At 38.9% G+C, this 27,355-nt stretch overlaps 1 protein-coding gene across 2 annotated transcripts in view; it reads right to left on the bottom strand.

The window, feature by feature from the left end:
• The window catches only part of HECTD4 (HECT domain E3 ubiquitin protein ligase 4), a 190,938-nt gene that overhangs the window by 142,834 nt on the left and 20,749 nt on the right, over positions 1-27,355 (bottom strand). The gene's annotated exons all lie outside the window — the stretch shown is intronic.

Here is a 27,355-nt window from a genome sequence, read left to right on the forward strand (position 1 = left end):
GAAATGATAAAACCATTAAATCCTCAATCAACTAGGAAAGGAAACAGCTATGAAGATAAAGAATCAAACTAAATTCATGATGCAAATAATTTACGCATATAAGTGTGACTAAGTTAAAATGAACAGACTGTTGTAACCAACAAATAAGAGGCCACTCTTGGAACAAGCGCATTAAAACAGATTATTAGGCGCCAGAGGTGTCTGGTTCTCAGTAGACCAGAAAGTCAGGGTGGGGAGAGGCTTGGAATAAAAGCAAAGAAAATTCTGTCAAGTCATTGGCACTGAAATTTTAAAGGGTCATAGGTCACTTTATTTCTCTCATAAAACTGCAAAATATTTTTTTTAATCTCAAATTTTGCCCTTAAAACTGTTAGCCCAATAAAACAACAAGAACTTCCAGAGAAATGTAATCCCTGTAGCTGCCTAGCTTAGCTATACATGCAAGTCGCTAAACTGAACTGAAAAAATGTTCAGTTTGAAAACAAATTCCAATTCAAAAAATTAACTATGTATGTATCTCATTTAACTGATTTGAAAAAATATTCATTGTTTTAAAAAGTAACCAATTCAAACTTCAGTCCTAGTGTGTGAGATCAGAAATAATATCCAAATGCCATAAAATTTCAACCAACAAGGTAGCAATAAAAAGAAATGAACCAGTGATATCTACCACCTCAGTGAATCTCAATGGCATTTTATTGAGTGAAAGAAGTCAATTTCAAAAGGTTCCATCTGCATTATTCTATTTATATGACTTTCTGGAAAAAAAAAATCTATAGTGATAGAGAACAGATCAGTGGTTGCCAGAGGCTGGGGTACAGGCAGGGTGTGACTATATAGGGATAGTATGAGGGAGTTTGAGGAGGCAAACAAACTGTTCTATATCCTGATTGTGCTGGTGGTTATGTGAATCTATACATGTGTTAAGATTCATGGAACTGCACACCCACTCCTCCAAAAAAGGTCAATTCTACCATATGACAATTTTAAAATAAAATTTAAAACAGTTCTAATCAGGCTATGGTTGTATTCAACTAGGTATCATTGGGCAAAGCAATATTGCAAATCATATTATTAAAAATAAGAACTAGGGACATTTTAATTTAGTTTTTAATACAACAGTATCAAATAATGATTGATTAAATGTCCTTTATCATCAAGTCATACAAATTGTATTCCCCTACCCTTTTGTCTCGATTCATCAAACACAAATTACCCTTTTGATTATTTTTTGCGTGACAGCAGATAAAATAACTACAAATTCCTTTAAAAACGATCACATTTCAAGGGCAACCATCTACCCTTAAGTAATTGTATCTAAGGAAGCTAGATTATCTTTTTTTTTTTTTTTAAGATCGCTCCCCAAAAAAGTCAGTAACCAGCTTCCACCATTACGATCAACAACCAAAGACTGAGATACTTTTAATGTTGTGAAAAATGAAAAAATTTTAAATTTGATCATCTCAAGGTATGAAGATCTAAACAAATAAATTTTGTTGCATTTTTTTAAATGCTTTTCAATACTGATTTTGTGATCTCTACCCAATACAACACTTTGATATAAAATACATATATGGACTTCCCTGGTGGCGCAGTGGTTAAGAACCCACCTGCCAATGCAGGGGGCACAGCTTTGAGCTCTGGTCAGGGAAGATCCCACATGCCACAGAGCAACTAAGCCCATGTGCCACAACTACTGAGCCTGTGCTCTAGAGCCTGCGTGTCACAACTACTGAAGCCCTTGCACCTAGAGCCTGTGCTCTGCAACAAGAGAAGCCACCGCAATGAGAAGCCCGCGCACCAAAACGAAGAGTAGCCCCCGCTCACCACAACTAGAGAAAGCCCAGGCGCAGCAACGAAGACCCAACGCAGCCAAAGATAAATTAATTAATTTTAAAAAATTATTTTTAAATTAATTAATTAATTAAATACATATGTGCTCCAAATACATTTTTACTTATGCTACACTGAGCGGCAACTTATGTTATATGAAGCAACTACTAAAAAATTCAATACAGGCTTTTATTGGACACAAGAATCAAAGAACAATTCAGTAATATTAAACCCAGATATTTAGTTTTATTACCAATCTCAAACATAAGTGCTTCTGAAATACGATACTTCATGGTTCATAAAATGATGTATATGACAGAATCTGTAGCTAACTCCAAATATTAAGATTATCTGAAAAAATATATACTATACTTCTGTATTTTTCTGATGGTTCTATTTTTACAAGCACTTCAGTTATATTTTTGGCATTCCACTTGAAAGACAAATATTCTGAAAGGATTTGAGTTATAATATAATTAACCAAATATTATATAATATACACGCTTAAGTGACTGTTATGTTTATTGATTTAACAGTAACTAAAGCACACTATGCTTTCAGAAATCCATTAGATTACTCAGCACTATCCATTTCAATGGCCTTATGAAAACTAAGAACTGTCTGATATGCTGCTGTTTTTAAGAATTCTAAAGTTTGAAGGTCATGGCCTAAAATCATTTTATAAAGATATCATACCTTTGGGTTTTAGTAAGTCAGCTATGGAGGATCTATTCTGGTATTTATGAATATTAAATAAATGATTTGTCTCAGATCCTCATATAAAACCACTGCTCTTAGTAATGGCTCTTGACCAAGATAAAAGACTGTAATGTCATTATAAAATTAATACTTTTTCTTTAAAAAGGAAAAAGGCTATTTAAGGAAAAGGGAAGATCCCTGTCACCCTTAATCAGAAGACAGGTTTGCTAACTGTACTTTGGTGATAATGCTGAAGTCACCCCGATTAAGGGAACGACACTCAAAGCAATTCGTAGCCTTAATATAATTTTATCATACATGACATACATATTTTTAAGCTAAACAACAATCATTCTGGAAAGCTAAGAGAAGGTAGGCAAAATATTCTTTGCCAGCTAAATCTGGCTTTGAACAAGACTCCAATATTTGACATAAGAAGTACAGAGGATCAGGACTTCCCCTGTGGTGCAGTGGTTAAGACTCTGCGCTCCCAATGCAGGGGGCCCCGGTTTGATCCCTGGTCAGCGAACTAGATCCCACATGCATGCCACAACTAAGAAGCCTACATGCTGCAACTAAGGAGCCAGCGAGCCACAACTAAGAAGCTTGCAAGCTGCAACTAAGGAGCCCATGTGCCACAACTAAGGAACCCGCCTGCCGTAACTAAGACCTGGTGCAACCAAATAAATAATAAATAAATATTTTTTAAAAAAAGAACTATAGGGCTTCCCTGGTGGCGCAGTGGTTGAGAGTCCGCCTGCCGATGCAGGGGACACGGGTTTGCGCCTCCCATGTGGGAAGATCCCACATGCCGCAGAGAGGCTGGGCCCATGAGCCATGGCCGCTGAGCCTGCGCGTCCGGAGCCTGTGCTCCGCAATGGGAGAGGCCACAACAGTGAGAGGCCCACGTACGGCAAAAAAAAAAAAAAAAAAAAAAGAAGTATAGAGGATCATCTTTTAGCCAATTTTTTTTTCATTTGGGAAAACACAGAACATATACTTGTCAGCCATGATGAGAAATGTAAAACGCCAACATGCATTTCAAGTAAATATGGTAGGGAGAATAAGAATATAGAGGCTTTTCAAGTAATAGAGAATACTGTATAAACGCATAAGGAAATTAACTAGACTAATAATTAGTAGAAAAATCAAGATTAGGGAATGAACTACAATATTCCCCTAAATGTTAATCTCAATTTCCATCTACTTTGCTCTTCAGAATAGCAGAGATGTAATCCTCTAAAAGGGTCAAGATAGACACTAAAAGATATATTATCTCCTACCTCTGAAAGAAACAGAAAGTAATCCCATTTTCAAGAACTTATCCTGAAGAAACATTCCAGAAATAAAAATGCACAGAGATTTTCACTGCAGTCTTATTATAGTGGAAAAAGTGGAAGCAATCTCAATATTCAGAAGGGTTCAATTAAATTATAACATATCACAATGGAATATTATGCAATAAATAAAAAATAATTAAAACTACACAATAAAAAGGAGTATAAAAACTGTATATGGGGCTTCCCTGGTGGCGCAGTGGTTGAGAGTCCGCCTGCCGATGCAGGGGACACGGGTTCATGCCCCGGTCCAGGAAGATCCCACATGCCGTGGAGCGGCTGGACCCGTGAGCCATGGCCGAAGAGCCTGCGCGTCCGGAGCCTGTGCTCCACAACGGGAGAGGCCACAACAGTGAGAGGCCCGCGTACCGGAAAAAAAAAACAAACTGTATATGCCCCATAAAAAGGACTATGTAAAACATGCTTATTCAATTTTGAAATGTCATTGGTATTTGTGGTAATAGAAACATGAGGGTTTTTTTCCTCTGTTTAAAAAAAAAAGAAATAGTGATGACAAGTTGAATAGTTTATATTGAAGAAAAGCAGTCTTAACTAGAGCTGGTATTTTACAGAAGCAAACACTACCTTTAAATAACTGCTAGTCAAACAAATAGTGACACAATTGATATAATCAACATTTGGGGGACATATCTGACAAAGAACAATCACAAGTACCATAGGAAGTGCTTTCCTTAAATCAATTCACTAGTCCCATCTATTGAATTTTGGCAGCAGTTTCTCTCACTGAAGGACTGGTGGTGGGATGGGACAGACCACCACAGATGCTGGGAACTATCAGTAAACAATAAAACGTTTCACTCTCCAAAAAGAAATGATATTTAAAACTCAGGATCACTCAAGCTCCAAATAAATTACTATACTCCCTAGTACGGTACATTAACTGATTCAATTCATTATATGAACCTGTCAGCATAAAAGGAATTTATACCTGGATTATTCCAAAGCAGATCAACTGGCCAGACTCACAAGCCCAGGACAAAACTCACAAGCCCAGGACAAAACTTCAGTAGAGTCTATAGAATACCGAAACCCTCTCAAATGTTAGAGTGAGTTTTTAAACCCTTCTACAGATTTTCCTACCATTTTTACATTATGAAGATGGCAATCATGGCCAAATTGAATTGCATATGGCAACTCAAAGATCAGAAAGATTTCACGTGAACAAAGTAAATGAATCACGAATAGGATGGAATTCTATCTCTAAAACGAAAGCCTAAATCAAGAGTGGATCCCTTATCAATTAAATTAGACCCTGAAGCTGCATGACCTTATCCAATCTTGGAAATACATGTTCAAACTCTCAACATCACCTATTTTTTTAAAAGGGTCTTGGACTTCCCTGGTGGCTCAATGGTTAAGAATCCACCTGCCAATGCCGGGGACATGGGTTCGAGCCCTGGTCAGGGAAGATCCCACATGCTGGGGAGCAACTACACATGAGTACCACAACTGTTGAGCGTGCGCTCTAGAGCCCGCGAGCCACAACTACTGAAGCCCACGCGCCTAGAGCCCATGCTCCACAACAAGAGAAGCCACTGCAATGAGAAGCCCGTGCACCACAACGAAGAGTAGCCCCCACTCGCCACAACTAGAGAAAGCCCACGTGCAGCAACGAAGACCCAATGCAGCCAAAAATAAATAAAATTTTTTTAAATGTTTAAAAAAATAAAATAAAATAAAAGGGGCTTTAAGGGTCTTAAATGATAACCACAATTAAACTTCACACTTTAACTCACGAGTTTTAGCCCCTAGCTTGGTGCCAAAACTAGGAGTGGACCCTGACTTGTCACCAGACTAATTAGCTGTGGCTCAGCCCTTATAAAGCTTTCTCCAGCACATGGTGATTTTTCCCACATCTCTGTCCAACTGCTTTTGAGAGCAGGATTGTTAGGACTCTGAGGACTCCCACATATAAGAAATCACTGTTCAGATTCTTTTTCATAGAAGTTCCATCTTGTCCTGTCCCTGCCCAGTTTTCATCTTTTGTCATGTTCCATGATCAGGGTCCCATTTTTCCATCTCCCTGCTGATGTGGCCTGAATGTCCATACCACTCAGTCTAAATCCTACCTATCATTCAGAACCCAGCTCTGCTCCACCGCCAACTTTGAAAAACTCTGATTTCCTCCCTCTTCTCTTCCTCCCTCTTCCCCTCCCCAGAATAACTTTTTGGTGTTCCCGTATTGTCCAGGATATACCTCTATCTGAGGGTCAGGTACCTCTATCAGAGGGTCAGATACAAACTCTAAGGATAAATGTGTCTGGTATTTCAATAGGAAATGTATCAATGATTTGTTTTTAATAAATGATGTCCATAAAGGAAATGTAGTGAGTGGTATATAGAGTGATTCTTCAAAGCTGATCTGAGGCATAGAGTTCAAATCTAAAAATTTCTCTGTTACAAAATCATTTTTTTCACCAACACAATATCTTGACAAAGCCAATACAGATCATCTTCCTATGCTTAGTAATCAACAAAATAAAATTCGGAGAAAGATGTAGAAATGAACTCTCAAAATGGTTTCAACACTATAAATTTTATTATTAGGAGTATTTAAAAAAAGATATCTATGCAAGGACTAACTTTACCTGTTATTGCTTGAATTACGTACTTAATGTAAAGACTATCATTGTGACATATTCACCAAATGCTTAGCATAAATATATCTTAGTAAGAAAATCACTGTTGACAATTTACAAATACAAAAATATAACAAAGAAGGAAATTATAGAGCTCCCAATATGTGTAACACATACCACACTCTACTATAATGTTATTTAAATCTGTCCCCCCTTTCAACTGTGAGCTCTGAAAGGGGGAGACCATGTCTTATTCATATTTGTACCCCCAGAGCTTAGCACAGTGTCTGGCAAATAAAAGTTTGATAAATTAATGAATAAGAAGATACATAAATTCCAAGAATAATTCTCTTAAGATGTACACCTGGTTCCCACTGTACATCTGAGTAACCTTCTCTCACTTGGACTAATTGTGATTCTGCCTTCTGGAGCAATGGAAAATAATTCTTCCTCTTCCACGTAAGACTATTTCAATTAGATGAAGAAAATATATGTGACAGGGAAGGGAACATGAGGATATGCGTTAGGGCAGTTGCTCAACCCTGGCTAAACATTAGAACTGCCTTGAGAGCTTTTAAATAATACCGAATAGGTCCCACCCCAACCCGATTAACTCAAAATATCTAGGGATGGAACCTAGTTTTCGTTTTCGTTTTTTTTTAAACTCCACAGGTGAATGCAATGTGCAGCCAAGATTACAAACCACTGAGTTAAGGAAACTAGGTTCTAGCCCAGCCTCTGCAAATAACTCTCCCCTTATGCATTTTACTTAAATTCTCTCAGTCTGTGTTTCTACATCTATAAAATGACAGGTTTACACTGTTAAGGTCAAAGGAAATAATGTATAGGGAGTGCTCTGAAAAACTTGAAACTGCTAAATAATTGTTAGGACATTAAAGATGCTTCCTTATTTTGGACCAGGTCACCACCAAGAAAGGGAACTTTTCCAGATAACCCTATAAAGAAGACCCAACTAGATAAAACCTGGGAGTGCTGAGGGTGGGGTAAAGGAGGTTTGAATTAAACACATGCTTCATTTGAGCCACCACCATTTTTAAAAATGTTAATATAATCTTAATACATTAGTAGAATTTCAGTGTCAGAAGCAAGGGAGGTAATAATCCCATTTATATTCTGCAATGGTCAAACTATAACTGGAATATCCTGTTCAAAGTACCTCATTTTAAAAGGTCTTAAACAGACTGGGTGTCCAGAAGAGGTGATTTGACTAATCTGGCAATCACGTCACATGAGAAATGGTAAGGAACTAGGGATGCGTGGCCTACAAAGGTGAGTTGGAAGAGGGAGCTGCCTTCATAAGTTTCAAGGGCTGTCATGTGGAAGAGGAAGACTTACTCTCGTCCCTTATTGCTCCAGGAGAGGCAGAAACAGGAAGTTACTGGGATGCACAGCCTAACAAACAACTTGATAATAATTCAAACAGAATTCCTGGATGTATTTACTCTTCAAAAAAGATTCTTGGGATCCAATTATAAACATTGTTTCAAAAGGTCTAGGATTACCCCGGAATCTGCATCTAAAGCAGGCTCTCTGGATGACTCTGGGTAGTCCTTTTTTTTTTTTTAATATAATGACCTTTATAAAAAGGCTTATTTTAATGTAATTCACACACCACGAAATTCATCCACTTAAAGTATACAATCCAATGGCTTTTAGCGTATTGACAGTTGTGCATTCATTACAATTTTAGAACATTTGCATCACCTCCAAAAGAAAGTCTGTACCCATTAGCAGTCACTCCCCATGTCCCCCCAAATCTTTCAGCCCTAGGCAATCACTAATCTACTGTTGCTATAGATTTACCTATTTTCTTTACATTTAATAGAAATGGAATCATACTGAGGGGTATTTTGTGACTGCCCTCTTTCACTTAGCATACTGTTTAAAATTCGTCCATGTTGTAGTATGTATCAGTACTTCACTCCTTTTTATTGCTGAATAATATTCCACTTAATGGATATACCATATCTTATTTATCCATTCATCAGTTAATGGACACAAGTTCTTTCCATTTTTTGGCAATTATGAACAATGCTGCTATGAATATTCAAGTACAAGTTTTTGTATGGACATAGCTTTATAACCAAGAGGGATGAAAACATAAGAGTGAAACTGCCAAATCATATGGTAACTCTGTTTACCTTTTGGAGGAACTGTTAAACTGTTTTCCAAAGTGGCTGCACCATGTTACATTCCCACCAGTAATGTATAAAGATTTCAATTTCTCCACATTATTGCTAACACTTGTTATTAGCTGTCTTTTGATTAGAGCCATCCAAGGGGGCTTGAAGTGGTAACTCATGTGGTTTTGATTTTCATTTCCCTGAAGGCTAATGATGTTGAGCATCTTTTCATAAGCTTTTCATCTTTTCATAAGGTCATTCACATATCTTCTTTGGAAAAAGGACAGTCCATTTTAAAAATCAATAATTTTGCCAAGCCAGTAAGGACAGTAAGTTCAATGGACAGAAACACATCAAATACATTTAAATCCACAAATTTATAATATTTTTTTAAAAACCCACCATTGGAGGATGTTGGCAAACCAACCCTATTTTTGGTAAACTGGTTAATATAGGGAAAGAGTCAATCATTTACCCTGCCTTTCTTATATAACCTGTCCACCTAGGTAAGCAAACAGTTGATAAAAGAAAACTCTGTATAGAAGAATTCCAGCTAATAAATGAAGGAATGACAGGCTATCACCATTTTGCAATCTCAGTGTACTAGACCTAGGCATTGAGCTTTAGCAGCTGCAAAAATAAGCTGACATTATGTGCCTAATGATGAAAATATACACCACCATCCGTAAAGCAATCTTGCCAAAAAATAAAGGAAAAACAAAAAAACTTAAACATGATGGAACTGTGGTCTAGAAGTGAGATTCAAATATGAATTTACAGGAAATAGAGAGGACAGAAAAAAGATGTTAAACTATACCAAGGGGGTGCAATAAGCATAATCTAGACCATAGGAAACTCAACAGGACAAAGAACCAACTTTCTTCAACAAATAAATTGCAAGGGAGAGGAAAAAAAAAAGAGAAGAGAAGGAGAAGTAATATGTAGTTTAAAAAACATTATATCCTTATTTATATCCTCATCCAAACAACCTTTTAAAAATATTAGCACAATCACAATTGGAAATGTGAATGCTGACTGCGTATTTAATTATATTAAAGAAATATTGTTAATTTTTAAAGATATGAAATATTATGATTATGTTTTTTTAAAGGAGTCCTCATCTTTTAGATACATGTTGAAATACTTATGGATAAAGTGATAGGATGTCATGGATTTACTTTAAAATAATATGGGAATAATATGGGAAAGAGAAATAGGTGGCAGCATAGGTGAAACAAGTCAGCCATGAGTTGAAAATTGTCGAAGTTGGTGATGAGTACATAAGGGTTCATTATGCAATTCTGTCTACTTCAATATTTTGGGGCAATTTTCCAAATTTTTATAAGAAAAGTGTTTTTTAAAAAAAGCTTGCCAAAACCAAAAGCTTAAGAGGTTCTAAGAGCCCCTCCACTGGTCACAATCAAGAAGAAACTGGATGGCTCTTTATTACAGTTCTTGTAATATAAATGACACACAAGGATTTCTTCTTCAAATGCTAGGATTCTATTAAAGAGAGCAGTCTTTAAAAAGACTAGCTAAATCACCTCAATTAGCCACTTAATTTTGCTAATAGAAACTTTAATAAAAACTTAATTTTGCTAATAGACTCTCAAAATTGTGTAAAAACAACTATGATTAATCTAGTTTCCTAAGTAAATATATTTGCTTAAATGCTTACCCTTAAGGAGCACAACAAAAGAACGAACAAATTAATCAAATGAGGATATACATTTTAAAATTACTTTTTTTTTTTTTTTTTTTTTGCGGTATGCGGGCCTCTCACTGTCTTGGCCTCTCCCGTTGCGGAGCACAGGCTCCGGACGCGCAGGCTCAGTGGCCATGGCTCACGCGCCCAGCCGCTCCGCGGCATGTGGGATCTTCCCAGACTGGGGCACGAACCCGTGTCCCCTGCATCGGCAGGCAGACTCCCAACCACTACACCACCAGGGAAGCCCTAAAATTACTTTTTAAAGTGCCAAATGCAATTCATCCCTAAGGTACAATTATTGTTAGTATGTGCAATATGTTTATCATCAAACAATATACTTCATGAGACAAGGGCATGATAACATTTTCTGGGATTGATGACTAAACATCTGTTCCCTCAAAATACATGCACAAATATACTATCTTCCTGAGCAGCTAGGTTATAGTTACTGCCTCCCCCCACAAAATACTATTTTACCAACTTATGTTTAGCCAAAAAGATTTAACATGGGATAGAGTAAAAACAGAAACAAACCAAACAGAAACCTAAAAAGCATGCCAAATCATGTAATGAGTACCAAAGAATCACTGGATTATTTTCAGGAGAAGGAAGAATGTGTGCAGAAAATACTAAGTTTAGTGGTTAGGAGACAAGGCAAGAGAAATAATACATATAACACAGTATCTGTAGCATATGTATTAATTTAACCAAACCCCTTCTCTACATTACTACAGTATTCAATATCAACATTTTTACCTTCTCATTAGTGTAGTTTTTTGTTTGTTTTTGCATTCTGAACTAAATTTTTTTAAGTTTGTACTACATTTTATAAAATTGCTTAGAAAAATCTCCTGGTAAAATGCAAAAGAATCAAACTACTGAGAAGAATGTGAAACAACAGTAATTCTTAGACACTTCTGGTGGAAACATAAATTAGTACAGACACCTTAGAAAACAATTGGTATTGTCCAGTTAAAATGAAAATTAAAAAAATAAAGAATTGTTTTAGCTCCTGGTGGCTGCTATGACAAATCACCATACTTAGTGGCTTAAAACAACAGATATTTATTTTCTCACAGTTCTGGAGGCCAGAAGTCTAAAATCAGTATCACTGGGCCAAATTCCAGGTGTTGCTGGCAGGGCCGCACTCCCTCCAGAGGCTCTAGGAAAGAGTTTGTTTCTTGGCTCTTCCATCTTTTGGTGCCTGCTGGCATCCTGGGCTGTGGCTACATCACTTCAATCTCTACCTCTGTGATCACGGGGCCTTCTCCTCTTATACTCGGTGTAACTTCCGTTGGCCTCTCCTCTATTAAGGACACTTGTGACTGCATTTAGAGCCCACCTGATAATCTAGGATCATCTCCCCAGCTCAAGGTCCTTAACTTAATCACACCTGCAAAGATCCTCTTTCCACATAAGGTAACATTTATAGGTTCCAGGTATTAGGACCTATTATCTTTAGGGGCCATCCTTCAGCCTGCTCCATGCATATAGCCTACAATACAGCAATCCACTCCTGCGTAATTCCCTACACAAACTCTTGCACATTAACACCAGATGACAAGTACAAGAATATTTACGGCAACATTGTTTACAATAACAACAAAAAAAACAACTGGAAACAAATATTCATCAACAAAATGGATACACTGTGATGTATTCATATAATTACACAGCAGTGAAAACAGAAGTACAGCTACACACATCAGCATGGAAGAATCATGTAACACATGTGGAGCAGAAAATAAAGCAAGTCACAAGAATTACATATGGCATACTACATTTATATAATAAGGTCTTAAAACACACAAAACTGGGGCATTCCCTGGTGGTGCAGTGGTTGGGAGTCCGCCTGCCGATGCAGGGGACACGGGTTCCTGCCCCGGTCTGGGAAGATCCCCACATGCCGCGGAGCGGCTGGGCCTGTGAGCCATGGCCGCTGAGCCTGCGCGTCCGGAGCCTGTGCTCCGCAACGGGAGAGGCCACGGCAGTGAAAGGCCCTCGTATCGCAAAAAAAAAAAAAAAAAAAACCAAAACACACACACAAAACTGAGCTCTGTAATGTTTAGAGTTGTGTGCATACTATAAAACAATACAGAAAAGAAAAACAAACACAAAATTCAAGATAGTGGTATCCTACGTGGGAGAGAGGGAGGGCTGAATTGTGGAGCATGCAGGGGTCTTTTTTTTTTTTTTTTGCGGTACGCGGGCCTCTCACTGTTGTGGCCTCTCCCGTTGCAGAGCAACAGGCTCCGGACGCGCAGGCTCAGCGGCCATGGCTCACGGGCACAGCCACTCCACGGCATGTGGGATCCTCCCGGACCGGAGCACGAACCCGTGTCCCCTGCATCGGCAGGCAGACTCTCAACCACTGCGCCACCGGGGTCTTTAAAGGGATTGGTAAGGACCCATTTCTTAACTGGTTGGTGGAATAACAGAATATATTTTTTTAATTTAGTTTAATTTATATATTCAAAAGTTCTACCCAAAAATACATACCTTCCATATATACCATTTGAATTCATGATATATTTAATAATGAAAATGTTGTAATTCCCACTGTTTATTCTAGCTCTGTAAAGCAGACCAAGATCATTATCCCCACTGCTGATAAGCACTTAATGGTTTCTCTAGAAACACGGTCACAGTCTAACGAGAGTATTCCCAGTATCAGGTGTGAGTAGCTCAAGCACTTCCCATTTGTAGGAAGAGTGTGAGCGGGTGGCACAAGCTAAGCTTTGGATGATGCTGCAGTTGGCTCTGCCTCCTGGAGGATGTGCGGACTGTCTAGGGAGACAGAGACTCTTGATGCCTCCCAGGGGATGTGTGGCAATGCCGAGAAATATTTTGGGTCGTTACAAGTACAGAGGTGTTACTGGCATCTAGTGGGTAGAGGCCAGGGACGGACATCCTGCAATGTACAGGGAAGCCCCCGCAGCAGAGAATCATCTAGCTGAGGGTGAAAAAATACTGCTCTATAGTAACCATTTGATTGAATGCATGCAATAAGCCTAACTACTGCCACCTGACATTGAGTGTGACGAACAACCTCCCATTAGGGACATAGGAAGTCCCGGTTTGCAAAATTTGTCAATCCTCAGAATTGTGCACAGGAGGGATTCTAATCATGTACTCAATTAAAATACAAGTTCTACAGATAATTATTGTTACCAGAGGGATTCTGATAGATTGTAAACTTCTCAAGGGTGCACACTTATATTCATTCATCTCTTTATCTTCTGCACTAAAACCTCAGCATGTTTTGAATTCTTTCTCCTGAAATAAGGCACAGAGCACAGCACCTGGCATGTAGTAAGCACTCAATAACATTAGTTAATATTCGTTGAAAAACATCTTTTTCAAATTTATTTCAAACTCTATCATTATGGCTTACAACTTTGTCTATTTTGTTCCCTAGTGTATCCCAAACACCAGAGAACCTGTTACATGACAGATGCTTAATAAATATTTACTGAATGAGCAAATGACTAAAGATGCTACCTGACAGTGCACATACATGCCCAACAAAACAAAACAAACAACAGAAAGCAATAGACACAATAAGGCACCGTTTGCAAACACACTCCTAGATCAGTACTTCCAATGACTTCTTTAGTCAACATGAACAAAGAAGCTGAAATCAGTGTCATCCATACTTTGATTATAAGATCAGAGACATTAATTTTAAACCTGTAGCCTGTAATTGTTTGGCTGGGGTAGGCAAGAACATGAATAGGCACCAAACGACTACTCAGTAAAAATTACCGATAACCATGGCTGACCCCTAAATACCTCTAAGAAACATGAGAAATGCTGCATCTTTTATGCCACGAAATCTTGCCCTTCTCATCAATTCCTGCTCACAGCTGCGCCTAATTAAAACTGCCTGGAAACCTCGTCTATCACTTTACTGGCTATTTTTTCTACTAAATCAAGATTCCACTTTAGAATTCAAATCCATCTGTCTCCCTCAGTCTGCAAAGAACAAATGTTCAGTAAAACTAACCAGCTAGCTAAAATTAAATGTACCTTTTGTAGTTAAGACTTAATATGCTGTTGGGGGCAGGGAGCAAGGAGTATAAGGATAAACCACTAAAAAAATAAGGTAACAGGGCTTCCTTGGTGGCGCAGTGGTTGAGAATCTGCCTGCTGATGCAGGGGACACGGGTTCCAGCCCTGATCGGGGAAGATCCCACATGCTTTGGAGCAACTAAGCCCATGCGCCACAACTACTGAGCCTGCACTCTAGAGCCCGTGAGCCGCAACTACTGAAGCCCGCACGCCTAGAGCCCGTGCTCCACAACAAGAGAAGCCACCGCAATGAGAAGCCTGCGCACCGCAACAAAGATAGCTCCCTCTCGCCGCAACTAGAGAAAGCCCACGCACAGCAACGAAGACCCAACACAGCCAAAAATAAATTAATTTTAAAAAAATCATTATTAAAAAAAAGGTAACACAAAGCTTAACTATATTAAATACTTAACCATATTAGATTACATATTAGATATGCAACTCCTATCTTAGCAAATCAGGGACAAATCCAGAAACTCGTGGCTAAAAAAGATTTACGTCTAAAGGCAACTTTCTGGAGAATTTTACACGTCAAACATTGCTCTTCCAAAATAATTACATAGGGCTCTCAACCCCAAAGTTTTGCTCGTCCATTTTCCTCTCATCTGAACATTAGAAAACCTAAATTGGCTCAAAATCTATAGCTTCACTTTTTTTTTTTTTTTTAAGCGGTAGGCGGGCCTCTCACTGTTGTGGCCTCTCCCGTTGCGGAGCACAGGCTCCGGACGCGCAGTCTCAGCTGTCATGGCTCACGGGCCCAGCCGCTCCGCGGCATGTGGGATCTTCCCGGACCGGGGCACGAACCCGTGTCCCCTGCATCGGCAGGCGGACTCCCAACCACTGTGCCACCAGGGAAGCCCTATAGCTTCACTTTTGATATCTAAAATACGGATGATTCATTGCTGAGCTATTGGTCCTGTCCCATGATCAGAAAAACATAAGAAAAAAATCCACTTTTTATGGCCTTTATGTGGAACCTACAACTTCAAATTTCTAAGAGTTTTATAAATTATGACAGCAAAATACATAAAATTCCCCCTCTTAATGCAACATTTATTATCACTGCTGAGTTACTAAGTCCTTGCCTAGATATGATAAAGGAGGAACACATGAAAAAGACCTATCGCATTATGGATTTTAACAGCCAGAAGTTGCTTCTGTGAGGTTTTGGATTGATTAATTTTTGCTGCCAAAGCCACATATACCAAGTTATACCATGTTATACTTACGTCCTGAAACATCAAAAAATATCTAAAGTTCAATTTTTCTTTCCAACATGATTTTTTACCAAAGAAATCCTTTCTCTAGTAAACAATGAAACAGACAACAAAATGAAGCATTAAAAATTTTACATCTTGGGGGCTTCCCTGGTGGCGCAGTGGTTGAGAGTCCACCTGCCGATGCAGGGGACACAGGTTCGTGCCCCGGTCCGGGAAGATCCCGCATGCCGTGGAGCGGCTAGGCCCATGAGCCATGGCCGCTGAGCCTGAGCATCCGGAGCCTGTGCTCCGCAACGGGAGAGGCCACAACAGTGAGAGGCCTGCGTACCGGAAAAAAAAAAAATTTACATCTTGGAATTTATTTCAAAAACACTACAATTTACCACATCAATGCAATGTGTATTTAACTTACAACATTCCATGCTACCCAGGGGTTACCGATAAAATGAAAAATGGGGTTCCTTCTTTTTCTTCAAAATCATGTAACTGCAATTTTCGAATTTCACTAAAACTCTTAAAACTATAGACAAAATCACTTCCAAATACATTTAATTTTTTTTTTTTTTATTGCACGGAAAATGTGCTGGACCAAATTTAACAGAAAATAAATTACCACCAACTAGGTTTAAAAATATTTTTGTTGGGCTTCCCTGGTGGCGCAGTGGTTAAGAATCCGCCTGCCAATGCAGGGGACACGGGTTCGAGCCCTGGTCCAGGAAGATCTCACATGCCGTGGAGCAACTAAGCCCGTGTGCCACAACGACTGAGCCTGTGCTCTAGAGCCCATGAGCCACAACTACTGAGCCCGCGTGCCAAAACTACTGAAGCCCATGTGCCTAGGGCTTGTGCTCTGCAACAAGAGAAGCCACCGCAATGAAAAGCCCGTGCACGGCAACGAAGAGTAGCCCCCGCTCGCCCCAACTAGAGAAAAGCCCTCATGCAGCAATGAAACCCAATGCAGCCAAAAATAAATAAATAAATAAAATTTTAAAAATATATATATATATATATATTTGTTACATAGATTTGTTGTAAATGGGTTCAACTAGCATGATGTCCTAGAGCATATAGGTAGCTAGTGATACTGACATTCTCTCAAAACTGTACTTCAAATTTTTGATAATACTGCTACTTTGACAAATACTACTGAATTCTCTTTATAAATAAATAAATAAATCCACATTCTTCAAATTCAATTCAACAAACTTTATTTCTGACGTGGTTTCCAATGTACAAAGTACTGATAAGCACTGTGAGGATTCAGAAACATTTGGAGGTACAAAGACATTGAACATTATACTGGAGAAAAACTGGAATCAACCTAAAATGTCTATCAACAGGAGAAAGGCTAAATAATCTGTGAGGAAGTTTGAAAGAACGAAGCTGAGCAATTCATATAAATAAATAAGCAATTTGTATATATAAAACATAATTATATATAATAATGAATTATATAAAATATAATTATATATAATCCATATATTCATATATACACAGTTCATATACAATTATATATAACTCAATATAGTTCACATTCACATATATAATTCATACACACACACATACATGAATTAAGCTCTAAGATACACAGAGTGGAAAAAAACAAGTTGCAAAAACATGCATATATGGACATATGTACGCTACCAAATGTAAAATAGCTAGTAGGAAGCAGCCGCATAGCACAGGGAGATCAGCTCGGTGCTTTGTGACCACCTAGAGGGGTGAGATAGGGAGGGTGGGAGGGAGACGCAAGAGGGAGGAGATATGGAGATATATGTATATGTATAGCTGATTCACTTTGTTATGAAGCAGAAACTAACACACCATTGTAAAGCAATTATACTCCAATAAAGATGTTTAAAAAAAAACATGCATATAACAACATTAATTTTAAAAAAAAAACAATACTACACATCTTCTAAAGGTAGCATCTTCAGGCTCCGTGAACAAACAAGCTAAGAGCTGAGATGAACATGCCTGGAGGAGGCCAATTATGGCAGGGGGACAATGGAATGGGATTTGAATAGGGCTGAATGTGAATCTTAAGTATCTCTCCAAAGAATTCCTGAGGCAATTTCAGATCACTTCAATTTCTGTAATAAATTTTGATTTCCATTTACGTAGAACTTTCACTCTTGGGAAAACTTAAAATTTTAACTCCAAAGCATTTCTAACTCTTAATGGCTTCATGGAGAAAAATCAACAGCCACAGAAGCATCCTACAATGTCCTGCTTTAGTGAAACAACTGAAGCTGGAAACCCAAAACTGCAGGGGGATTATAACTGGTCCTGTGATTTCTAAAACAACTTGGATGAGTGTTCAGCATAAAGAACACGGCCTGGTAAACAGCCACACTGTAAGAAACTAAGCAAAACAGCAATGTCTCTGTTCAAAATACAAATTCCAAGCCTAGCTTAACTCAGAGTTCATAAAAAGCTCAACACAGCAGAGGCACGTAGGTAATAACAGAAAAGAAAGGAGGCTGGAAACAAAAATGGCTGTAGGTCTCTGGACTATCTTGAGTTTTTCCTATTGCATAACAAAATTTTTGCATTAAGAAAAAATCATAAACAATCAAACAATACAAAAACAATAAACAAGACTCTAAACGCTATCTATAAGAACAAACAAAAACTAACCAATCAAAACCTTAATGATATAAGAAACACAAAGGTAAATAGCAAAATAAGCAATTCAAGGGCAATTAAGTACTTTACAAAAGAAAATTACTAGTTATATATTAATCACATTATAACATTTGTCTACAAAGACTGGAAGTAAATTCATGAAATTATGGAGTACGAGTAATTTATATTTTTCTTCCTTTTGCCTTTTCAAATTTTCTCCAGAGGACATGTATTACTTTTGTAATAAGTTTTTTTTAAGCTTTCTTCACTTTTAAAAATCCAAGTATAGTTGATTTACAATGTTGTTAGCTTCTGCTGTACAGCAAAGTGATTCAGTTATACATATACTTACATTCTTATTTTATTTATTTATTTTTGGCTGCATTGGGTCTTTGTTGCTGTGTGCGGGCTTTCTCTAGTTGTGGTGAGTGGGGGCTACCTTCGTTGAGGTGTGCAGGCTTCTCACTGCGGTGGCTTCTCTTGTTGCGGAGCATGGGCTCTAGGCATGCGAGCTTCAGTAGTTGTGGCATGTGGGTTCAGTAGTTGTGGCTCGTGGGCTCCAGAGCGCAGGCTCTGTAGTTGTGGCACATGGGCTTAGTTGCTCCACGGCATGTGGGATCTTCCTGGACTAGGGCTCGAACCTGTGTCCCCTGCATTGGTAGGCAGATTCTTAACCACTGTGCCACCAGGAAATCCCCATACATTCTTTTTTTATATTCTTTTCCATTACAGTTTATCATAGCATATTGAATATAGTTCTCTGTAAGAAGTTATTTTAGAAAGAGTAGAAAGCAAATGTCTTTCCTAAAGGCGCTAGAAAGCTGTAGTTCAGGAGCTCACAGAAGAGAACTGTTTGGTAGTGAGGGAACTACATTTACAAAATTTACCAAATGTTTACATGCCAGAAGCTGTGCCTAAAAGTTTCCATTCACTGTGGTCCTTAATCTGGAAAATCATAGCATGAGGCAGGTAAGTAGTAGTGCTGTCCCCATGAGATAAGGAAATGGCTGGTTTAGGGGAGTTGGGATAAATTGGGAATTTGGGATTAACAGATACACAATACTATATAGAAAACAGATAAAAAAACAAGGACCTACTGTATAGCACAGGAAACTATATTCAATATCTTGTGATAACCTATAAAGGAAAAGAATCTGAAAAAGAATATATGTATGTGTGTGTGTGTGTGTGTATGTATATATGTGTGTGTGTGTGTGTGTGTGTGTGTGTGTGTGTGTGTGTGTATATATATATAAAACTGAAACACTTGCTGTACACCTGAAATAGTGTAAATCAACTATACTTCAATAAATAAATGAATGAATGGAAAATGGCTGGTTTAGAAGGTTAAACCAATGACCAAATCACTTCATTAGGAAATGGTGAACTGGGATTAAAAGGCAGTCTGTAAACTTAGAGCCCACATTCTGAACCACAACACCAGTGTTTCCAACACATCTTAAGAAGCATCTTGGGCTTCCCTGGTGGCTCAATGGTTAAGAATCTGCCTGCCGGGACTTCCCTGGTGGTGCAGTGGTTAAGAATATGCCTAACAATGCCGGGGACATGGGTTTGAGCCCTGGTCCGGGAAGATCCCACATGCCACGGAGCAACTAAGCCTGTGCGCCACACTATTGAGCCTCTGCTCTAGGGCCCGTGAGCCACAACTGCTGAGCCTACGTGCCACAACTACTGAAGCCCACGTGCTTGGGGCCTGCGCTCTACAACAAGAGAAGCCACCACAATGAGAAGCCCGTGCACTGCAATGAAGAGTAGCCGCCACTCGCCACAACTAGAGAAAGCCCCCACGCAGCACCAAAGACCCAACGCAGCCAAAAATAAATAACTGATTTTAAAAAAAAGAATCTGCCTGCCATTCTTCAATATACGCAAATCTATCAATGTGATATACCATATTAACAAACTGAAGGATAAAAACCATATGATCATCTCAATAGAGGCAGAAAAACCTTCTGACAAAATTCAACAACCATTTATGATAAAAACCCTCCAGCAAGTAGGTATAGAGGGAAATTACCTCAACATAATAAAGGCCATATATGACAAACCCACAGCCAGCATCGTTCTCAATGGTGAAAAACTGGAAACCATTTCCACTAAGATCAGGAACAAGACAAGGTTGCCCACTCTCACCACTATTATTCAACTTAGTTTTGGAAGTTTTAGCCACAGCAATCAAAGAAGAAAAAGAAATAAAAGGAATCCAAAATGGAAAAGAAGAAGTAAAACTGTCACTGTTTGCAGATGACATCATACTATACATACAGAATCCTAAAGCTGTTACCAGAAATCTACTAGAGCTAATCAGTGAATCTGGTAAAGTAGCAGGATACAAAATTAATGCACAGAAATCTCTTGCATTCCTGTACACTAATGATGAAAAATCTGAAAGAGAAATTAAGGAAACACTCCCATTTACCATTGCAACAAAAAGAATAAAATACCTAGGAATAAACCTACCTAAGGAGACAAAAGACCTGTATGCAGAAAACTATAAGACACTGATGAAAGAAATTAAAGATGATACAAACAGATGGAGAGATATACCATGTTCTTGATTGGAGAATCAAGATTGTGAAAATGACTCTACTACCCAAAGTAATCTACAGATTCAATGCAATCCCTATCAAACTACCAATGGCATTTTTCACAAAACTAGAACAAAAAATTTCACAATTTGTACAGAAACACAAAAGACCCCAAATAGCCAAAGCAATCTTGAGAAAGAAAAATGGAGCTGGAGGAATCAGGCTCCCTTACATCAGATCATATTACAAAGCTACAGTAACCAAGACAGTATGGTACTGGCACAAAAACAGAAATACAGATCAATGGAACAGGATAGAAAGCCCAGAGATAAACCTGGGCACATATATATGGGCACCTTATTTTTGATAAAGGGCACCTTATTTTTGATAAAGGAGGCAAGAATATACAATGGAGATATGGGCACCTTATTTTTGATAAAGGAGGCAAGAATATACAATGGAGAAAAGACAGCCTCTTCAATAAGTAGTGCTAGGAAAACTGGACAGCTACATGTAAAATAATGAAATTAGAACACTCCCTAACACTGTATACAACGATAAACTCAAAATGGATTAAAGACATAAATGTAAGGCCAGACACCATCAAACTCTTAGAGGAAAACATAGGCAGAACACTCTATGACATAAATCACAGCAAGATCCTTTTTGACCCACCTCCTAGAGAAATGGAAATAAAAACAAAAATAAACAAATGGGACCTAATGAAACTTCAAACCTTTTGCACAGCAAAGGAAACTATAAACAAGACCAAAAGACAACCCTCAGAATGGGAGAAAATATTTGCAAACGAAGCAACTGACAAAGGCTTAATCTCCAAAATATACAAGCAGCTCATGCAGCTCCATATCAAAAAAACAAACAACCCAATCCAAAAATGGGCAGAAGACCTAAATAGACATTTCTCCAAAGAAGATATACAGATTACCAACAAACACATGAAAGGATGCTCAACATCACCAATCATTAGAGAAATGCAAATCAAAACTACAATGAGATATCATCTCACACCAGTCAGAATGGCCATCATCAGAAACTCTACAAACAATAAATGCTGTAGAGCGTATGGAGAAAAGGGAACCCTCTTGCACTGCTGGTGGGAATGTAAATTGATACAGCCACTATGGAGAACAGTATGAAGGTTCCTTAAAAAACTAAAAATAGAACTACCATACGACCCACCAATCCCACTACTGGGCATATACCCTGAGAAAACCATAATTCAAAAAGAGTCATGTACCAAAATGTTCATTGCAGCTCTATTTACAATAGCCAGGACATGGAAGCAACCTAAGTGTCCAGCAACAGATGAATGGATAAAGAAGATGTGACACATATATACATTGGAATATTAATCGCCCTAAAAAGAAACAAAATTGAGTTATTTGCAGTGAGGTGGATGGACCTAGAGACTGTCATACAGAGTGAAGTAAGTCAGAAAGAGAAAAACAAATACCGTATACTAACACATGTATATGGAATCTAAAAAAAAAATGGTTCTGAAGAAGCTAGGGGCAGGAAAGGAATAAAGACACAGACGTAGAGAATGAACTTGAGGACACGGTGAGGGGGAACGGTAAGCTGGGACGAAGTGAGAGAGTAGCATTGACATATATACACTACCAAATATAAAACAGATAGCTAGTGGGAAGCAGCTGCATAGCATAGGGAGATCAGCTCGGTGTTTTGTGTCCCCCCAGAGGGTGGGATAGGGAGGGTAGGAGGGAGACATAAGACGGAGGAGATATGGGGATATATGTATACATATAGCTGATTCACTTTGTTATACAGCAGAAACTAACACATCATTGTAAAGCAATTATACTCCAAAAAAGATGTTAAAAAAAAAATAAAGAATCTGCTTGCCAATGCAAGGGACACAGTTTCAAGCCCTGGTCAAGGAAGATCCCACATGCCACAAAGCAACTAAGCCGGTGCGTCACAACTATTGAGCCTGCATGCACCCTAGAGCCCGTGAGCCACAACTACTGAGCCCACATGCCACAACTACTGAAGCCTGCGTGCCTAGAGCCCGTGCTCCACAAGAGAAGCCACTGCAGTGAAAAGCCTGTGCACCGCAACGAAGAGTAGCCCCCACTCACTGCAACTAAAGAAAGCCCATGTGCAGCAACAAAGACCCAACGCAGCAAAGCTAAAAAAAAAAAAAAGAAATTTTATAAAAAGAAAAAAAAGAATCATCTTGAGCACTAGTTAAAAAAACATACCCCCCTACACCTTCTATCAGAGGACCTGGAAATCTTATATTTAATAGGTGTCCCAGTAATTCGTACCAGCTATAACTTGGAAAACCCATCCATTCTGCTACCACTCAAACTTTCTGTTTAGGATGAAGCTTATTTCAGCATACAAACTGGCCCTAATTTCTATGAACTGTTTCAACGCCAGATACTACATTCTCCAAAACACAAAAGAAAACCAAGACAGTCTATTGATTGAAGCCACTCTTGGGTTTCCAAACAGAGAAAATGACTACTTTATAACATAAAGCAGGAGGTAAAGCTTTTGTGTTGAGGCTGCCATAGTTTCTGAATTTCTACAGCCTCTGCAAGTGTTCTGATGAGAGTCACCGGTGGCTTGTTTTCCCCAACCACAAACTGGGGAAACCGTGGCTGAGGAAAGGAGGAAGGAGCAGGAGAATGAGTTCAGTGACCTCCCTACTCTGTTGCTCTCATTTTTGAAACTAGGAGAAAATGAAATATGGATGTGGAATTTCATATTCTTAAATAAGAGCCTTCCTAGTAGAAACAGGTTATCAATTATTTGAATTATTATTTCATACATACATATATACAGGCAATGGTGAGGTCCACCACAAACTGGAAAATGCGAGTTCCTCCTAAAGGCATTCAAACATTTTGTAAAACTCTGAATGCCAAACAAAACCTTTTTGTAGTTGAATCTGACCTTCTGACTACAGTTTGCAATCCCTGTGGGCCCAAATTCTTGTTACCTCAGTTTCTTTTTCTAAAAATATGTATCATTTATTATATAAAATATATATTTATATTTCATGCAGGGGACAAATGTTGAATTTAAATATCTCTTGTTTGTCAATCATATTTCAATAAAGCTGAAAAAAACCTCTGATGATAAATGAGTTGGCATCTGTCAAGTAGGCTCTTTGAAAAATGAAACTCAGGACTGGGAATCACCTAGTGATTGAAATACTAAGCCAGATAAAATGAGGAATTTACTTGCACTTCACTTACCTACCACTAATCATCAATACACACATTGATATTAGGAATAATATCAGACACCTAGTGGATAGAACTTGGAGCTACGATTCACAACCTTCCTCCTATTCCAGAGCTGAGAGATACATCACAGTCACCCCAGTCACCGTGGTTTCCTAACACAGTGATGCTCGGGGCAGAAGGAGAGGGGGCCCCACGGCAGGTGTTAAGAATTGCTGATTTAGAACATAAGGACAGTATGTTGGCCCAAGCTGTGTTCGCTCTCATGCCAATTGCTTGCCATATGAACTATAAACACATTCCATTTATATGGATGACGTGTACAATACACAGAATTCCCTGCTTGAGCTTCTTCAGGCTGTCACTTCATTGGCTCTGCCAAGTCCTTGCCCCAGGCTTGAGCAGAAACAGCTCACTTCTTAGTTTGGACAAACCACAGAGATAAAACAGTGGAGTACAGTGAACATAAAGGTTGAATGTTTTTAAAGACCAAGCATTCTAATTGAAGTAGAAAAACTTTATCTTTTATTTATTCAGATCACTGCAGCACCAAGTTATGATTGCTTTGATATTAAGAAATGCACTAGATTGGGTTTCCCTGGTGGCGCAGTGATTAAGAATCCGCCTGCCAATGCAGGGGACATGGGCTCAAGCCCTGGTCCGGGAAGATCCCACATGCCGTAGAGCAACTAAGTCCGTGCGCCACAACTATTGAGCCTGCACTCTAGAGCTCTGCAGCCACAACTACTGAGCCCAGGTGCCACAACTACTAAAGCCCGCATGCCTAGAGCCTGTCCCCTGCAACAAGAGAAGCCACCACAATGAGAAGCCCGTGCACCGCAACGAAGAGTAGCCCCCGCTTGCCGCAACTAGAGAAAGCCTGTGCACAGCAACAAAGACCCAACACAGCCAAAAAATTTTAAAATTTTTTTATTAATTTGTTGGGACTTCCCTGGCAGTCCAGTGGCTATGACTCCGTGCTCCCAATGCAGGGAACATGGGTTCGATCCCTGGTCAGGGAATTAAGATCCCGCATGCTAAGATCCCGCATGCCGCACGGCGTGGTCAAAATAAAAAAATAAAAATAAATTTAAAAAAGTTTGTTGCATGATATTTCCATGTCAAGTTATTCTCCAGTGAAGACTCTAACTGTCACAGATAAGGCATGCTTCTTGGGGACAAGTCAGATAAAACATTTAGTTTTGCTTCTCTCTCTCGTTGCATGAATCTCAACTTATCCATGCTGAGAACAGATGGCAAAAGAAATTGGCGCAGACTTCAGCTGAGGCAGTACCAACAGGATGGTCAGCAGGAAATACATTATTCTTAATTTCAACCTTTTCCTAGAAACAGTGCCTGGAATGTTATGGAGTAAAACTGGATGAGCAAGTGTAGGAAGATTTTATTTTTGGCAAGGTCTGAGTGCAAAGGAGAAAAACGAATTGACTAAAGAAACCTACTTAATTCTAGAAAAGCAATAATGTTGAGAATACCTCAAATTATTTTATATTTCAAAATTTTTCTATTTGGGGGGAAAGGCTATTGGTAATAAATATACAGCACTTTTAATTTTGGTATCAAATGTCTTTTTAGACTCAAAACCCAAAATAAACATGCCATTCTCACAACATGCTGAAAGGAGGAAGGTAATGATCATTTCTGAGGAAACAGCATATGTTATTAGAAAAAATTATTATTTTGTGTAACTTTTCTTGTTTTGATTTCACTGACTTAGGAAGCAATACTGTCATACTCTCCTAAGCTTCTAAGCAGTCTAATGCAAATTCCAGACTTTGCTTCTTAGAGGTTTAAAGTGTCTATTTTGTTTTTCTTTATTAAGGATATGAAGCCAATGAAGAGGCCCTCCCCAATCTCTCAGTATATTTTTATCTAATAAACTTGATGTTTTAGTGTTCTTGGATGGATTCATTTTTCTAGGCTTCAAAAGAATCAAACATCTTTACAGCATCCCTCAAGTGAATACGACTTTATTTCATCATAAAAAAATAATCCAATTTTAAAAGTTTAAGGCTGTCAGCAAGACACACCCTCAGTTTTTACGTCCACATGCAATCAGCTCTGATTTATGATGCCAATACTTTGGCCACACATCACACCACCCTCTGCTGTCCTGGTTATTAGACCTTTCAGTGAGAGGGCTGGATCAACTCTTCGGGCTAACATGACTAGCTCAGTCAGTTGGAACCAAATACTAAGTTGTGGTTCAATCTATTGGGTTGGCCAAAAAGGTCGTTCGGGTTTTTCCGGAAAAACCCGAACGACCTTTTTGGCCAACCCAATACATTAAGGGCCTGTCAGTCTCCTAAAAGCTCCATCCTGTGTCAGAAATCCAATGGAGTGTGAATGGCTGCATAAATCATCACCTTCATTTATCAGCCACCTCGTTTCCTGTTCTAGTCATCAGTTCAATTCAGGTAAGGGTTTATTTTCTATACCTTGCAGATCTAAATGATCTGAACCCAGCTTTCTGTGTAGGTGCATCAAGTAGCCAGCCCTTGCACAGCCCTCCTGCCTCACTTTATCAGTGTTTACAAAGAACTCAAATCTCTTTGCTTCCAAAGTAAATCAAGCTTCCTGTGAGAACAGAGGTCCCCAGTGCAAGGAGAGGCCAGAGGTCATCATCAGCTCTGACACACTATCACTTCTCACCAAATACGCCAGGGTGGAGTTTGTTTAGTGTCTGCCAGGACACAGATAAGGGTGTACAGCTGGCCCTCCTTCTGCTATCTCAGAATATGGCTCACAATGCCACGGAGCTCTCCTCTAGGTAACCAATTTATAGAATTTTTTAATAGTAAAAACAAACAAACAAAAAAACAGGTGAGGGGTTTAGGAAAGAGGACTATTTAAGCAGGTACCCCAACAAAGACAACTCTGGAGACTTTTAGATCTATCGACTATTCATAGTGACAAACTGATGGATACAAATGAATCTCATGCTTCAATACCTAGAAATTTCTAGAGAAAGGGGTAAAAGTGAAAGTTTTTTGTTTTGCTGCATCGCACAGCATGCGGAATCTTAGTTCCCCAACCAGAGATGGAAGCATGGAGTCTTAACCACTGGACCACCAGGGAAGTCCAAAATGTGAAAGTTTTTAATTCAGCAGGTTTAGTTGGTTTTTTCCCCGTTAAAGCTACAGATAGGGGCTTCCCTGGTGGCGCAGTGGTTAAGAATCCGCCTGCCAATGCAGGGGACATGGGTTCGAGCCCTGGTCCGGGAGAATCCCACATGCCGCGGAGCAACTAAGCCCGTGCACCACAACTACTGAGCCTGTGCTCTAGAGCCTGCGACTAAGCCCGTGCGCCACA

Source organism: Leucopleurus acutus (assembly GCF_964270905.1).
Source record: "Leucopleurus acutus genome assembly, chromosome: 13".
Taxonomy (NCBI): Eukaryota; Metazoa; Chordata; class Mammalia; order Artiodactyla; family Delphinidae; genus Leucopleurus; species Leucopleurus acutus.